Source organism: Myotis nattereri, assembly GCF_964212035.1.
Source record: "Myotis nattereri genome assembly, chromosome: 1".
Classification (NCBI taxonomy): domain Eukaryota; kingdom Metazoa; phylum Chordata; class Mammalia; order Chiroptera; family Vespertilionidae; genus Myotis; species Myotis nattereri.
The window spans coordinates 98900449-98917152 of record NC_138075.1 but is presented as its reverse complement, the minus strand read 5'-3'; the positions used below and the strand labels follow the sequence as shown (position 1 = coordinate 98917152).

Here is a 16704-nt window from a genome sequence, read left to right as displayed (position 1 = left end):
TCCTCCTGGATTGAAGTCATAGGGTCTCCCAGGTCTATAGCTCATGTGGGCTTAATTGCTAAGGGGCCAGTCTATCCCAGAAGGAGGAGTCAAGACAAGCTGCTGGTTGCTTTTTACAAATCTCAGATGATTTCTTGGTCTATTTAGGTTCCACAGATGTTCCTCAAGCCAAAGTGGCCTCCGGACATGAAAAGTAGGGCATGTCTGAGACGCTAAGGCAAAGACAGAAGTCATAAGCCTGAAGGGGGTGTGGGAGTACGTCATACAAACAGCTAACAACGCCATGATTCTCCCTTCTCTTCCCAGGGCTCCCACCTCATTAAGAAGGACAAGGAAGGGTGTTATTAGAAGAGTATATGAAACAGTGACTGAGTAATCCTACTTCTGGAAATGTTCCCAAGGAAGTTACTATGAACGAGTACAAGGACATTTACCAGAGTTTTGTTTATAAACATATAAAACTGGGCTTTGCAGACGCTGCCACCCCGAAGCCGCCCGTGACCAGCCATGGTGAACCACCGTGTTCTTCGACATTGCTGTCGACAGTGAGCCCTTGGGCTGAGTCTCCTTCCAGCTGTTTGCAGACAAAGTTCCAAAGACGGCAGAAAACTTCCGTGCTCTGAGCACGGGGGAGAAGGGAATTGGTTATAAAGGTTCCTGCTTTCCCAGAATTATCCCGGGATTTATGTGCCAGGGTAGTGACTTCACACGCCACAATGGCACAGGCGGCAAGTCCATCTATGGGGAGAAATTTGAGGATGAGAAATTCATCCTGAAAAATACAGGTCCTGCCTGGCATCTTGTCCTTGGCAAATGCTGGACCTAACACAAATGGCTCCCAGTTTTTCATCTGCCCTGCCAAGACTGAGTGGTTGGATAGCAAGCATGTGGTCTCAGCCAGGTGAAAGAAGGCATGGATATTGTGATAGCCATGGAGCGCTTGGGTCCAGGAATGGTAAGACCAGCAAGATCACCATTGCTGACTGTGGGCAACTCTAATAAATGCGACTTGTGTTTTATCTTAACCACCAGACCATTCCTTCTGTAGCTCAGGAGAGCACCCTTTACCCTGATTTGCTTGGAATGTTCTATAATCTTTGTGCTCTTGCCAGTTTATTGGGTTCCATAATTTCCTTACACCTTCCAATCTAGCTGGATTGCAGAGTTAAGTTTATAATTATGAAATAAAAACTAAACAGTTGTCTGTCAAAAAAAAATAAACATATAAAATTGGAACCAGCTTACATAGTGGGTGGTAGAGGAGAATAGGTAAATGAATTACACAAGAGAGCAGGTAGGAAATAACTAGTGATTTGGGAAATGTTTCATGATGTTATATTAGAGATACACACAAATACTTTAACTGAAAGATAGCAAATAGACCAAAACATTATCTTACAACTCAGAGATAACTGTTCATGTTTTCCCCTTTCTTTTCCAAAGTTTCCACAATAAGCATGAATTACTTCCATAATACTTTCCAAAAAATTAAGTACAAATAAAGATGAAAACAAAGCTTAGACTTGAGCGAAAAGTCTGGGTGAAAATCATGGTCATGAATGCATTTTTTCCCGTGGACCTGCCTATTTCTCCCACATGCATTTCTTGGCTATAAATTGTATTGAACCAGACAATTACCAATGTCCTAACAACATGCAACACAGTGCTCCTCAAAGTCTACCCCAGGTGGACCATGATCACATGGGAGAGCCTGTCAACCACACTGAATCCACTGTTGAGCTCCTTGATACCTTTTCTTCTCTTTCAGTGCTTCTCTATTGCCAATCAAACCTTTCCCGCTCAAAAATTTTCATTGTCTCCTAGTTAAGAATTATAAAAACTTGAGGAGCAATACCTGAGATACATTTCTGGGGCATTCCTAGCATAGTGCCTGGCTGAGAACAAGGGACTATAAATCCTGGGTGAATGAAAGAATAAATGAATCAAGTAAGCAGACGAGCAATGCAATCACCTCTATCCTTCCTCATTCTTAGAAATCGCCTCATCCATAGACAATCTCCTTAGTTTAGTTTAGTTTTATTTCTTTTATTACAGTTTACTCTACATTAAAAAGCCAATTCTATTTCTTCAGAAGGTGTCATAAAGGAAAAGTATTACCATTCCTTCCTTAACTTGAGACTCCCACTAGAGTTTTGTCTTTCCTAAAATGTGAAGCAATAATGTGGAACATAAATATTTGTATGTGGGGAGAAATTAGGAGAAAATGTTAGATTTGCCAGGACACGATGGAATGGGAAAAACAGGGAAGATGATCCTATAGTCCAACTGGGAACAATGTTGATATGAGTCCAGGTAAGAAGGAGCACCTCCTAAATTACCAAGGTAAAAAACTAAGGGGTTAGATGATACAGGATCAAGATGTTACCCCCTCAGGGACCATGCAGTGCAGGGCACAGCTGTGGCTCAGGATTATGTGGAGGTGACAATTCGCCATTTTCCAGCACACCTGCTGTGATGATGTAAAGAACAGGGTAAGACCAGACCTTCACCAGGAGTGGGCACGATGCTAAGTGCTCTAGGCATTAAACTCATTCAGTCCTCACAAAGCCTACAGGAGACCCTATCACTATCCCCATGTACAGGTGAGAGACTGAGCTATGGTGTGATCTAGGAGAAACACTGAAGCCTAGAGTGACCACTGAAAACGTGCTTCCAAAGGGAAAAAACCACCTTCTCCTGATCAGCCAAAATAAAATCAAAGATGTAAATATGCAGGTGAGGATGCTATTAAATGAGAGAAAGGATGTGGAAGCAGTCTGAAAGGTGGAGCATGTTATCTAATCCACACTCGGATACACAGCACCTGATAAAGAGAGATACGGGGCGTAGGCAGATGGCATACCCCTGCCCAGGCCTGTGTGAGGTCACCTTGAGTCTCCTCCTTGAGCTCCCTGAATAGCACTGAAGCTCTCCAGGCCATAGGAAAATGGTCTGACATGGAAGTGGGCAATACCGTACTACTGAGAGTTACTGGTTCATTCTAAACTTAAGAAGAGCCACAGAACAATTTTGATGAAATCTACTATAAGCTACTAAAGACGATGGATGGCTGGGCTGAAATTCCAAAGTGAAGGATACATTTCTATAGCCTAGTTAAGAACTATTCCATAAGCTAGAAGCAGCTGTACATGGTATTCTCATTTTCTTTGGTGGATTTTGTGTAGACACTTAATCTGGGGCAGAATTGCCTGACATGAGGTAATCCCACCTGTGGTGAGACCACTGAGTCCTTTTCATTTCCCTATTATATTTTACACTCATTATTCAGACATTCCAGATTCCTGACTATAGTGTAATTCTCTCCTGTCTGCACTGTGAAATGCTTTGTGAATTCTGGTTAGTGGTAATCTTTAGGACAAGTCTGCAAATAATATTTTGTGCTGCATTACTATGTAAGGTAATTTAAAACAGGCCATGTATGTAGAGATGAAAAGGCAAAAGTACTTATAATGCAGTGGTTCTCAACCTTCTGGCCCTTTAAATACAGTTCCTCATGTTGTGGCCCAACCATAAAATTATTTTCGTTTCTACTTCATAACTGTAATGTTGCTACTGTTATGAATCGTAATGCAAATATCTGTTATGCAGGATGGTCTTAGGCAACCCCTGTGAAAGGGTCATTCGACTGCCAAAGGGGTAGCGACCCACCGGTTGAGAACCGCTGTTCTAATGAGAACCGCTGTTCTAATGTCTTTATCAGATGTGCTGAAGAAGCCATGCCAGTCATGCTATATTTAAAAGGCTTTTAAAAGAAAAGGCATATTGCAATATCCTAAAAGACTTACTATTATCCTATATAATAAAAGCCTAATAATGCTAACTGTCCAGTTGTCTGTTCAACCAATCAAAGTGTAATATGCTAATGATATGTTAAGGCCACTCATCCACTCACTGTGACATGCACTGACCACCAGGGGGTAGACACTCCGAATGGTAGGTTAGCTTACTGCTGGGGTCTGGCCGATTGGAACTGAGTGAGAGACGGGTCAGACTCACCTTGGAAACCTCCCATGGCCCCGCCCCAGCTGGCCAACTTCCAGCAAGCATCCCTCCCTGGCCCCAATTGTGCACCAGTGGGGTCCCTTGGCCTGTCCTGCATCCTCTAGCAATCTGGGACCCCCTCGGGGGATGTCGGAGAGCCAGTTTCAGCTCAACAGCGGAACGACTGGTCACTATGACATCCACTGACCACCAGAGGGCAGACAACACAGGAGCTGCCCCCCCCTGGTGGTCAGTGTGCTCCCATAGGGGGAGTGCTGCTCAGCCAGAAGCCAGACTCATGGCTGGTGAGTGCAGAGGTGGTAGCAGGTGGTAGCCTCTCCCGCCTCTCCCGCCTCTGTGACAGCACTAAGGATGTCTGACTGCTGGCTTAGGCCCACAGGGAGCAGGCCTAAGCCAGTAGTCAGACATCCCCTGAGGGCTCCTGGACTGTGAGAGGACGAAGGCCAGGCTGAGGAACACCCCTCCCCCCGAGTGCACGAGTTTCGTGCACTGAGCCTCTAGTCTTTACAATAAATGTTCAAACAAGCAATGTTAAAATTTATAGTGAAAATTATCTATAATTATTTTAAAGTCTGGGTGATTTTGAATCTTTAGCTCATGATTTTGGGGAAAAATAATCTGGTAGTTTAGGGGAAGAGAGGCTGGTCAACCACCTCTCAAGAGTAAGAAAATAAAGACCTAGGTTAGTTCTGTGTATAAAATGTACAGTGAAATACACATACAACATAATATTAGTCTTAAAAAGGAATGAAATTCTGACACACACTACAATGCCAACACACATCAGGTCCTTAAACAATGATTTGACAAATCAACATACACAAGTGTTTGTTGCCTAGAATCTGAAGGTGCATCCTAGACCATCATAAGGCACAGAATGCAGTGTCTTTAGAGTTGCAGAGACTCAAGGCCCCTCTCACTGAGGGGGATCCCAGTTGGCAGGAAGGAGGCCAACACAATTACAATTATCCAGGGAGGTCTGAGAAGGCTCCTGCCAACTCCAATCATTCGATACTCACTATTTGATGGTTTTCACATGAACCAAAAGCTAGGAAATACTGAATCATCAGATATGAGAATTTTTATGAGTCTGAAAATCCAGATGGTAGACAAGTAAATATTAAAAATGACTGCTGATACCTAATAGCTGTTCTAGAGTTTACTTGGATGATTTGAAGGAAAGAGCTTTGAATAATATTATTTGTGGGTTTCCTTCTCTTTAAAGGGGCATCATAATAAAAACAACAATGGCAACCTCCACAACAGTAACAATATAGAAACCCAAGGAAAGTTTAGCAACTTGCCATTCCCAATGTCTCTAATGTTTCCATGAGGTTATGTTAACTGGTACCTTGGAACTTACTAGAGTCTCAGAATAGGTTCCCAATGCATTTGCTGACTAATCAGTGAGATTTGACATGCTCATGTCAGCTTTTAGAATGGGCAGTAACCACCAAGAAAGCAGATTGTGTGCCACAGAGTGGCTGGCATGAGGACGTTATGACAAAGAAATCAAAGTCTATACTGATTGCTGAAATGACTAAAGATAAGTTTGTACTTATGAGTAAGTTTTAACATCTGATATAAGGTCAATGATATCAAACTTTGTGCCCCTCAAAGTCACATGGGATGCATGTTAAAAATGAAAGTCTCCCTACCCAGGTATTAGGAAATGCTCCACAGTTCAAAACCATTAGTGCAAGCCATTCATGGTATTATGTGGATGAAGAAGGAGAAAAATTGAATCAGGCGGAGAAGTTTGATAAAGGAAGACTTCTTGAAGAAGGTGACTAGAGAACCAAGCTATGAATGGAGAGGACAGGCTTGAACATGCCAGGAGGAAGAGGTGACATAAGTGTGAGAAAGGGGATAAGAACGATGTGAGCTTAAATGGGGGCATATTCAGAAGGAATTGCAAGGGGACCCAGATAGGCCATTCAGAGGTGGGAAGTAGGCAATAGAGAGCCTTCGGAAAGAGGAGATTCATTTGCCTTGAAGAAACATGGAAGCTATTACTGAAGTGCAAGTAGGAAAAGGAATTCCAGATTCTATTCCCAGCCTGACACCAAGCAGGAATACACAATGCTGCATGATCCTGAGGTGGGGAGAGAATACTTCCTTAGGAATGTGGGTGTACTAGCCCAGTCATTTCCCAATAGGTGGCCTGCATGCCTCTTACCATTTCAACCTCTGTTCTGGAACTGTAGACGGTGGGATGAAAAGCTTATAAAAACCAACTTTTTTTTTTTTTTTTAATGATGAAACTCAGTATTGTGATCCCTTGACCTGGTCCATGGCTGCTGGTACAGTGCTACCTGGACTTTGGTCTCCATTATCAGTGTAGGGCCAGCCATCATGTTACAGCCATTTGAAGTGGTAAAACAGATAAACTGCTAGGATGTAAGGTGCAGGGGGGATTCAGTGTTGGGAGAAGATGTAAATTGGAGGCTGACATTTTTCATTATTGACATAATATTCCTAGTTAGATGCTCAGCTATTACCTGAACCCACTATGCAAGAGATCAATGTCATAGATTTTTGCCCCTACCCTCTCCTAGCTCCTACTTCTCCTACCTTCTGCAGTGTATAGTCACTCCATCTCCAGATCTCATCCCTACCTACCACACAGGATTTGCTGAGCAAGTACTAGAGGTCAGACACCAGGGTGGTCAGTAGTCTGGAAGAGATCCCGCCCTCAATAAGTTCACAGTCTAGATGAGGAAATCACCTACATTACATTAAGGATGGAGTCTTGTACATATGCCAAAGTCCTTTTGTTCCACCTTGTTATCACTGACCCTTTTGAGGTTTCCCTACTTTTTTTATGCTATCAAGTATGTATATATGTCTTCTTCATAGAAGATAAGTTCTTCTTGTGTAAAATGAGAGACAGTTCCCTCGGACTGCAGGCCAAGCAAGAGCACAAGCAGAGCTGAAACACACACTGCAGGATTCTGCAAGAACTTCCTTCCTAGAACAGAGAACATTTCCCTCTTCCTTCCTCTTCTTTCCTTCAAAACACCTGTTGCTATGAGCTGAAGCAATTAATCGTGACAATGCATGCAAGTGAGTATGTAAACTGGGGTGTCCTAGACAAATGTAAATCATCATATGACTTTTTACATTTACACTGATTTGGAGTGAAGTATTTATTATTGCTTCATGTAGCTAATCACTTATTCAAGTAACTAAGGAAGAGTCAAACACCACCAATTAAAATAGTACCATCCATTTGAGTCAGTGATTAATTTTCCTCCCCTGAAAAAGGCAAAAGGTCTTTTAACTTTCCAAAACCTATGAGTATCGCTCAAAATCAAATAATCTTTTATCATTAAAGCTATAGACATATTGGGCAGGGGTGGAGGCAGATGGAGGAGGGTATGAGGGAATAAATGGTGATGGAAGAAGGCTTGATTTGGAGTGATGAATACACAATACAGTGTACAGATGATGTATTAGGGAATTGTATACCTGAAACCTATATAAATTTTGTTAACCAGTGTCATCCCAATAAATTTAATAAAAAGGAAAAAAGCTATAGACATTTAAAATTTAAATTGGAAAACTCAATTGCCTATCTACTAGAATTCTAACTTGCTCATTCAGATAACTAGGATGTAAAAAAATCAAGCAATAGACTTGGAAATTACAATGTGGTAGACTTTGGTGACTTCAAATGCAAGAACTCACAGTTTATGCTCCATCAAGAAGCCCCTTCCCAGCTCCTGACATCTTTGTGATGCACAAAGAAAATGTACTCACTGAAAGGACTTTAGAGACAGGAGAGGCAGTTTTAGGGAAATGTCCATAGGGGAGGAATGCATTGGTGATGGACAGAGACATTTCCAATTTACAAGAATATTACAAGACAAGATAAGGGGAAGAAGAAATGGGGGGCACTGTGTGAGATTTGAAACTTTGAAACTGATACCATACACCGAAAAGGGGGAAAATGGCCAAGTAGGAAAAAATACAGGAGACATAAAATAAGGAAGGGTCCAATTAGAAAGTGGGATGAACAAAGAGCAGCCAGCATTTATAAACCCATAGACAAAGAGGCTCACTGGACTGTTATTTTCCCATTTTAGAGAGAGGACTTTTCCTATTTTGGGGACCCCTCCCCAGGGGGAGTTTGTATACACTTGCAATAAACTTCCACACTTTTGTTTAAAATCTTTTAGTCCACGAATTTTATTCTTCAAACTTCGTAAGACAAGAACCTGAGAGGAGAGTCCCAGCTTGCCATTCGGGGTATCATCACTACGGAGGTTTCTCTCTGCTCCTTCGTGTCCTGAACACACAGCTAATCTTTTCTCTATAACATCTGAAGGGCAGTCACTTTCCCTTGGCCAGCAAGCTTTGCATTGAGTTTCAGGGGTCTTGTAACGTCCTAGTGGCACCTAACATCAAGCTAACAAGTTCCTTTTGGTACAGGTCACAGGTTCATGTTATAACAAGTAAGTCAAAGACATAGCCCATGCCTTGGGAAGCCAAGTACTCAATGGAGATGGCAACAGATTTTTAAAACAGGAAAAGAAAGGATTTTTGCAACAGGAGGGCCAAAGTGATTTGACCTTCCTCTGAACAACAAGAAGCAGACATGGGTCAATTAAAAGAACACAGAAAATGCCGTCAAAACAGACACCTAACCACCAGCACCTCAAATGTCCTCTCCTGCTGCAAGTCCATGACACAGATGCAAGGCATAGCTCCAGCAGTGGGAGCCATCCCTGTTCACATGGAGAGCAGGTGGTGATGGGCAGTTAGGCCTTTCATACCTTCCTTCCTGGTAGGCTGTCCAGTGCCTGCACCAGGTACATGAATATTCAACTGAAAGGGAAACTAGTGTGTGGTCACCTGCCACATGACTGACTATAGTTCCTCCTCCATCTGCGGATTTCTCACCTGCAGCTTTGATTCATGAGCCACAATTTCTTACCTTCAAGAATGGGAGCAAATCTGAACAAAAACTTCAGTATCGAGACTTTCCCAGTCTCTAGCTCTCTCTCAAGTTTTAGAAAAAACTCAGAAGAGAAAAGATGGATTCAGCTTAAAAGCATGTAGATTTCCCTTGGATGCTAAACTATGGCTATTAACCACCAATACTCATTAAACCTTATTATTGAAGAGAACAAAAAGGCCAAGGAGAGAATGTTACCAATGTAATTCTGGGTGAGACATGTATAATGCAGAGGTCCTTTAAGAGAGCTCATTCAGTCTAACCCTACATTTTATAGAGAGCGACAGAAGTGACTTGTCCAGGGTCACTTAGCCCACGTGAGACACTAGGGCCCCTGGCTCCCAGGACTCTGTGCTCTCCACTGTACCACCACACAGCCCGGGGATACTTCCTCCCTGGCCCACACATGACCTCAGCACTAGAAAGACTTTACTATGAAACACAAACAAGATTCTAAGAGTCTCTAAAGTCTTTTGCATTAAAAGGAAACCATTAACCATTTCCTGATAAAGTCCATACTCCATAGCACAAGCCCTGATACAGGACATGACAGAACAAGCTGCACAGTAAGTAGAAGCTTGGGGAAAATGAGATACACCGCTCTCCTTTGGGAAGTCACCTCCTGTTTTCCATTCATACCAGAAAGTATGTCTGCCAGGAGAGTGCATATTCTTGTCACTACAGTGCACTAGAATTAACTGAGCAGTACTAGGCCATGTCTCCAGGGTTTGGGCTCGTGGGCTCCTTACAGGCCGCAAGCCCACTCACTGCCAGGGCTCTGCTGGGCCGTCCTCAGACACCAGCCTTCCCGGCCGGCCTAATAAGGCAATGTGCAAGTTGACTGGCTGGCTTATAGGTCACCCACTGTTTACTGCACAGACTGGGTTGGCAAGCAAAGCAGGAGCCTGCCTACCTTTTGGCAGACAAAGGGTTACCCTTTGGCAAAAACTCTTGAAAGGCTGCACAGTTACTCTATTTACATAATAATAAACTCTGCAGCAGAGGCTGCCAGTCTCTAGACACAGAGCCTTCTGGCAGGACTGAAGGAGCTTCACTTCAGCTGTGGCTGCAGGGAGTGTTGCGCACGTGGAACTGCTCTGCTTCCCCAGCTCCAGGGGAGAACTCAGTCAATCTTGGGAGCAACTTATTTAGCATGTATTCCGACTCACTGAGGCACCCCCCCTTCAAAAATAGCCACCGACTATCTCCAAATAGATTGCATGTTCTGGGTCCTTAAAAAGGAGTCGCTGGGTCAGGTGCAGAAACAATCCTCAGCATTCCGGAACATAAGCATGTGCCAGCAAAAAATAAACTGTATTTTCAAATAAAAAGGCTAAGCTGTTGGCCAAACCATGTTTAAATACAAACACCCATTATTTTTCATTCTGTTAAGGTCTGGACTTGGAAACTCTCCCCGACCAGGCTCCTCGGGCTTCTATACATATAAGGAAAGGAATACAGCTGGGGATTATGTGCAGCACAGCCATCATTGCACACATCTCCTTTAGCTCGCAACCACCCATCCTTTTGTCATTCAGAAGGCATTCCACCCAATGGTTCACCAGACTTTGATATGTCCCAGCAGAGCTCTGAGCACTACCAGCACCTCAAATTTCAGCAGTAGGCTGCAATGCTGGACCAGCGAGAGGAGGAAGGGCCACGGAGCACAGAGCAGCAAACCTTTGAGGACAGTACTCACCAAACTACTGGTTCTGTGTCACATGGGAAGTCAAATGTATAGACAAAATATGTGGTTATGGCAAACAAAACCTAATCTGACAGCCTCCTTATTTCACTCTTCCCTTCAGGCTAGTGTCCAGTGTTAACGTTTTATGTATGTTAATAGATCATCCCTTTACAATTTCTCAGAGCCCCCAAATTTATCATACGACAGCCATTTTTTTGCTGCTCAGAGGAATGGAGTTTGGAGTGTCTGAAACCAGAGTTATGAAAAACGGATGCTTAGTCAATGCTAATAACATGTTGGGGCTGTAAATATTAGGCTAATTTTTAGTTTTCACTAAGCAGGTTTGCCTGTTCAGTTTCTGTGGGATTCTCTGATAGAGAGGTGATCAGAAATTCCTGTCTAAATATTCATGGCAAAAAGAAACAGTGAGAAACCAAAAGCATGGCCCTGTGGCAAAGAGCCTTGGAAAGCAGAGTCTACTAAAAAAGTAACATCAACCCCTGTATCTTTCCAACATGCCTTTGCCCTCACGACCTTAACTCTAAAGGAATCAGCTTGAACTTGCCTTTACAATCTCCCAATTAGGCAAATAGGAGAGGAACCACAGGTGATCCACAGGTATGGCCAGAATCTGGCTGGTGTAGAGTTGCTCTGGGCCCCTTGGAAAGTAGAGGCGTTCACAGTCAGGTGCCACTTGCAACCACTGAACTGGTGGACTTTTTGTGTTTATTTGCCTCCCAAGTAACTAATTTCCCATTATTTAAGAGCACTGTCATTCCCTTCTCTTTTTTAACTGCCAGCTTTTTGGGCTGCTTGACCCTGACTTAGCACTCCTTGAAGATGAGAATGTGCTGCAAAGGGCAGGTGTGACCCTGGAGGGTGACCAGAAGCACCTTGCAATCCCTGTAGGCCAAACCTCAGGATGGTAGTGTCTGCAAACTAATGGTAGTTAAAAAAAAAGATCAAATAATCAGCAATAACTACTGAACTATAATATTAAATTCATTTTAATTAAATTTAATGTTATAAAAGAAAATTCCTCTCTTCCAGTCCCTGACTCTCTCCTTAACAATAAAGATCTTCCCAGACTTACCCTCCCACTGGCAGTTCTATCTTAAGCTAGGTTGTCCAACAGGTTTCCAGCACAAGAGAACAATTCATAGACTTGATTATATTAAACCTGCAACTGACACCCTGTTTGAAGGTATATATTTAGCCAGCATCCATTTAGCTGAACTAGAATCACTGCATTTCCTTACTGAAATTAAAGCTGTAACAATTGCACAGGCAGAATGGGTTTTTTTCCTATCAAATCTTCTCCCATTCAGAAGAGAAAAGAGCATATATGCTATTTGATTGGATGGCAGAAAGTGATTTTGAAATAATTAAAAGCTAAATCTTCATTTGCTACCCATTTATATAATACTTATTTTTAAGCACATTATCAGGCTAATTTTATAAATTTTTTTAAAAATGATATTTTATTGATTTTTTACAGAGAGGAAGGGAGAGGTACAGAGAGTCAGAAACATCGATGAGAGAGAAGCATCGATCAGCTGCCTCCTGCACACCCCCTACTGGGGATGTGCCTGCAATCCAGGTACATGCCCTTGACCGGAATTGAACCTGGGACCCCTCAGTCCCCAGGCCGACGCTCTATCCAGTGAGCCAAACCAGCCAGGGCTATAGATTTATTTTTAACTTGGACACATGCTCACCCTGTGTTAAGTTTACAATATGCTGATAAAGCTTTATACCTCCTCTTGCAGTACTGATTTAGCTTGGTCACAGTTACCCACATCTAAGAGGATTGGCCCTCGTGCTAACTTTTCTTTTATAAAAAGAAGTCATGGAAAACGGATTCCTTAACTGCACTATTTTGCCCTCTAGTGGCAGAATGGAACTGATGCACTTTACAAAGTCAATTTTACAAACGCCACTCTTAATAGAAATCCTCAAGTCAAGACATTCTTGTTTATAGCAATTTTAATATCTCTTATATATATAAGAGCTTAAATTTTGGCAAATTATTTCATTCATCTATTCAACAAATATGTATTGAGTAACCTATAGGCCCTGTTCTGGGGCTGGGAGGCCATGGGAATCAGAGCGGAGACAGTGAGAAAATTCTATCTAGCCGTTAACAACTAAAACAAGGGTATACTATGATGTCCCACATGCCCAGTCACCCTTTATTTTAATGTATGTGAAGCATATATTATGTGAGTTAAATGTCAAATATTCTGGAAATGCTAGTGGTTTCTCTCATGAACTCCTTGTCTGTTGTCACCTCCCCACAGGCAGACCCAGAGCTGTCCACGCTGGACCCTCAAATAAGCATCTGTTTAATAAAATAACTGTGAGCTGTGAGTACTCATGGAATCCAAGCTAGGAGGCTTTATTATCAGCTAAATGAAAGGGTTTTTGCTGTTTCCAGTGGTTCATATTATAAGCTAAAATATTGATAGTTATAAAAAGTAAAAGGCCAATATATAAACTGATACAATATTTCCCAATAACATATTCTTGCATACATAAACCTTACAGCGATGTGAACATTTTATTCAGAATCTCACATCTGACAAAATAATGAATTCCAAAGCCACAGAATGCTATTGTTTTACTCTTCCCATCCCCACCTCTTTTAAACTGGCAGGGTCAGAACTAATGTTCCTAAATATGTGAGATCTTTCAGAATGTCAGTGTACAGGCAGGTGTACAGGACACGCCAGGGCAGCAGACAGACGCTCTAGCCGAACTGGACCACTGACCATGGCTGTGCAACGCTCTGCACTGAGAAGGGTGCTCACAGTCCCACAGGAGAGGAAGCCCAAGTGCTCCAGGTCTGCCCTGGCACAGGAGGAAGGAAGGGCCGAGTTCTACATGCACACAACATCTCTGCTGCTTTACAGGAATCCTAGATACTGCTCGTATGCTTAGGGCATGTTAAGAGGTTTCTTGAAAACAATGCAAATGCTTTTAAGGGTTTGTTAATACACATCATCTATTTTTCAACATATATATCTTCAAATATGAAAATAAAGCCACTTGAATATTTCACAAGGGGCAAGAAAGTCTCCCAGGAGTATAAACTCTCACAAAAGCTGAATACATGTAGGTCCCCCTTTACCACAATTCCGAAGTGAAAATTCCAACCCTCTCTCCCCTCTGACAGCTGTTCATAGTTTCTTGCTGCCAAGATTTAAACATCAAGGATCCACAGATACAGGCCCTCTGATAGTTATGTAGGACAGGGCAGGTGGCATTTTGCAAGACCTAATATGATTCAAATTACCAGTAAGCATACACAACCACTGTTAAAATATGTAAAGTGAGCTTTGCTAGATACAGTGTTCTCTTAGAAAAGAAAGCCTAGAAGATTTTCAAACAACAGTACAAGTAGAATCAAAATTCAAATAATTTATCTCAATGTTTCTTTCACGGCCATGGCTTAGATAAAAGTTCATTCTACTCATTTATATTCTTCCTCATTTTTAGGGCTAAAAAAGGGTAGTATAAATATGATTAATTGTAACTCAGTGTCTAAATTAAAAAATAAAACAACTCATTTACTGATTTGTTATACAGAAGTTTTAAACAAAAGCAGGACTTTGGATAGCCAAGGTCGAATTCAGTTATTGACTATGGTAATCCAAGCTTAAACATATCTTGAAGATTGTGGCCCTAATCTCTGTTATACCTAATTTTTTTAAAAATATATTTTATTGATTTTTTACAGAGAGGAAGGGAGAGGGATAGAGAGTTAGAAACATCGATGAGAGAGAAACATCGATCAGCTGCCTCCTGCACACTCCCCACTGGGGACGCGCACGCAACCAAGGTACATGCCTTTGACTGGAATCGAACCTGGGACCCTTGAGTCCGCAGGCCGACGCTCTATCCACTGAGCCAAACCAGTCAGGGCATACCTAAATTCTTTGATAGGGGCATGTAGGAGGCAATTGATAGATGTTCCGCTCTCACACGGATGTTTATCTTGCTATCTCCCTCTCCCTTCCTTTCTCACTAAAATACAATTAAAATATTTTAAAATAATAAAATAAAATTTCACACTATTTTAAAAGTACAAACAAGGCACAAACTGTCCCAGAGTCCTCTGTGGGCTCTGACAGGCACTAGCAGTTGGAAGTAAACTGGTTAGTGCCTAAAGTTTGCCCTGAGACCTTCATGTGAGGAATATTCCTGAAGTTTCCAAAATATTTCAGTTGTGGAACCTGAGGACATTTCTCACACCCTTCCTGCCTTCTAGGAGGTTTCCAGCTCAAGGGAACCCACACATGAGGTCTCCAATTACCTGTTCCATCAAAAACCCAGTTGTCTTCACTCAATACTGACCAAGCTGATTGTCAAAACCAACATGTCAACTGCCTGCTCCTCCCTACTTCCCTGCTTCCTTTATTGTGGAGAGAAATTCACAGTGTTTGGGCAATACACCTCCCACACAAACTCTCTAAGGAAAAGAATGATACATTATGAAGTTTCCCAATTAGCAATATGATACAGGGGTGGGCAAAAGTAAGGGCACTGTGCCACTGTGCCATTCTTTTGAATTAATAAAGCTATTGTAATAATCACAACCTGCATGTCTTTTTCCATAGGAACAACTGTAAACCTACTTTTGCCCACCCCTGTATTTTAGACAATGTGTCAAATTTTACTAATAATATTTAACATGATACACATATTAAGCTATTGTCAATGCATATATTACATAAATCCTATAGGTGTTTTTTTTTTAAAGACAACAGGTCCTATGTACTGACTCTAAACCCTATCCTTGAAGATTCAAGAGCCCTTTTATTAATGTACTGGAGGCCCGGTGCACAAAAATTTGTGCACTCGAGGCGGGGAGGGGGGTCCCTCAGCCCGGCCTATGCCCTCTCGCAGTCTGGGACACCTCAGGAGATAACGACCTGCTGGCTTAGGCCGGCTCCTGGGTGGCAGAGGGCAGGCCCAATCCCTAGGTGCAGCCACGGGTCGGGCTCAGAGCAGGGCTGATTGGAGAGTTGGGGCGCCGCCCCGTCATGCACAGAGCAGGGCGGATTGGGAGGTTGCAATGCCACCCTCAGTCACGCTCAGGGTAGGGCCGATTGGGGGGTTGGGGCACCGCCCCCTGTCACACTCAAGGCAGGGTCGATGGGGAGGTTGTGGCGCCACCCCCTGTCACGCACAGAGCAGGGCCAATCAGGAGGTTGGGGTGCTGCCCCCTGTCACGCACAGAGCAGGGCCCATCAGGGGGTTGGGGCGCTGCACCCTGTCACACTCAGGGCAGGGCCGATGGGGAGGTTATGGCTCTATCCCGTCACACACAGAGCAGGGCCCGTGGGGGGAGGTTGGGGCGCTGCCCTCTATCACCCACAGAGCAGGGCTGATCAGGGGGTTGGGGCGCTGCCACTATCACACTCAGGGCAGGGCCGATCAGGGGGTTGGGGAGCTCCCCCCTATCAGGCACAAAGCAGGGCCGATCAGGGGTTGGGGCGCCTTCCCCTGTCACGAACAGAGCAGGGCGGATAGGGAGGTTGTGGCCCCACCCCCTGTCACACACAGAGCCACAGGGGGATCAGGGGGTTTGGGCGCTGCCCCCTGTCATGAACCCGGTGCCGGGAGGCCTCGCGGCTCCGCTGATCCCGGTGCTGGGAGGCATATTACCCTTTTACTATATAGGATAGAGGCCTGGTACACGGGTGGGGGCTGGCTGGTTTGCCCTGAAGGGTGTCCTGGATCAGGGTGGGGGTCTCCATTGGGGTGCCTGGCCAGCCTGGATGAGGCGATGATGGCTGTTTGCAGCTGGTCACACATCCTTCAGGGTGGGGGTCCCCACTGGGGTGCCTGGCCAGTCTGGGTGATGGGCTGAGGGCCGTTTTCAGGTTGGCGGGTGACTGAAGCTCCCAACCGCTCCTTTTTTCCTTTTTTTTTTTTTATTCTTGGATTTATGGCTGTCACTGGAGCTGAGAGCCGGCTTTAGCTGTGAGACCTCGCTGCTGAAAGCAGGTTTCTGGACTTTGTTTACTTT

At 43.6% G+C, this 16704-nt stretch overlaps 1 protein-coding gene and 1 pseudogene across 2 annotated transcripts in view; one reads left to right on the top strand and one right to left on the bottom strand.

Annotated features, from left to right (window-relative positions):
• Positions 1-16704, bottom strand: part of SVIL (supervillin) — a 266016-nt gene that overhangs the window by 111646 nt on the left and 137666 nt on the right. The gene's annotated exons all lie outside the window — the stretch shown is intronic.
• On the top strand, positions 686-999 carry LOC308530890 (peptidyl-prolyl cis-trans isomerase A-like; annotated as a pseudogene). The gene has a single exon. The product of its transcript is annotated as a peptidyl-prolyl cis-trans isomerase A-like (transcript).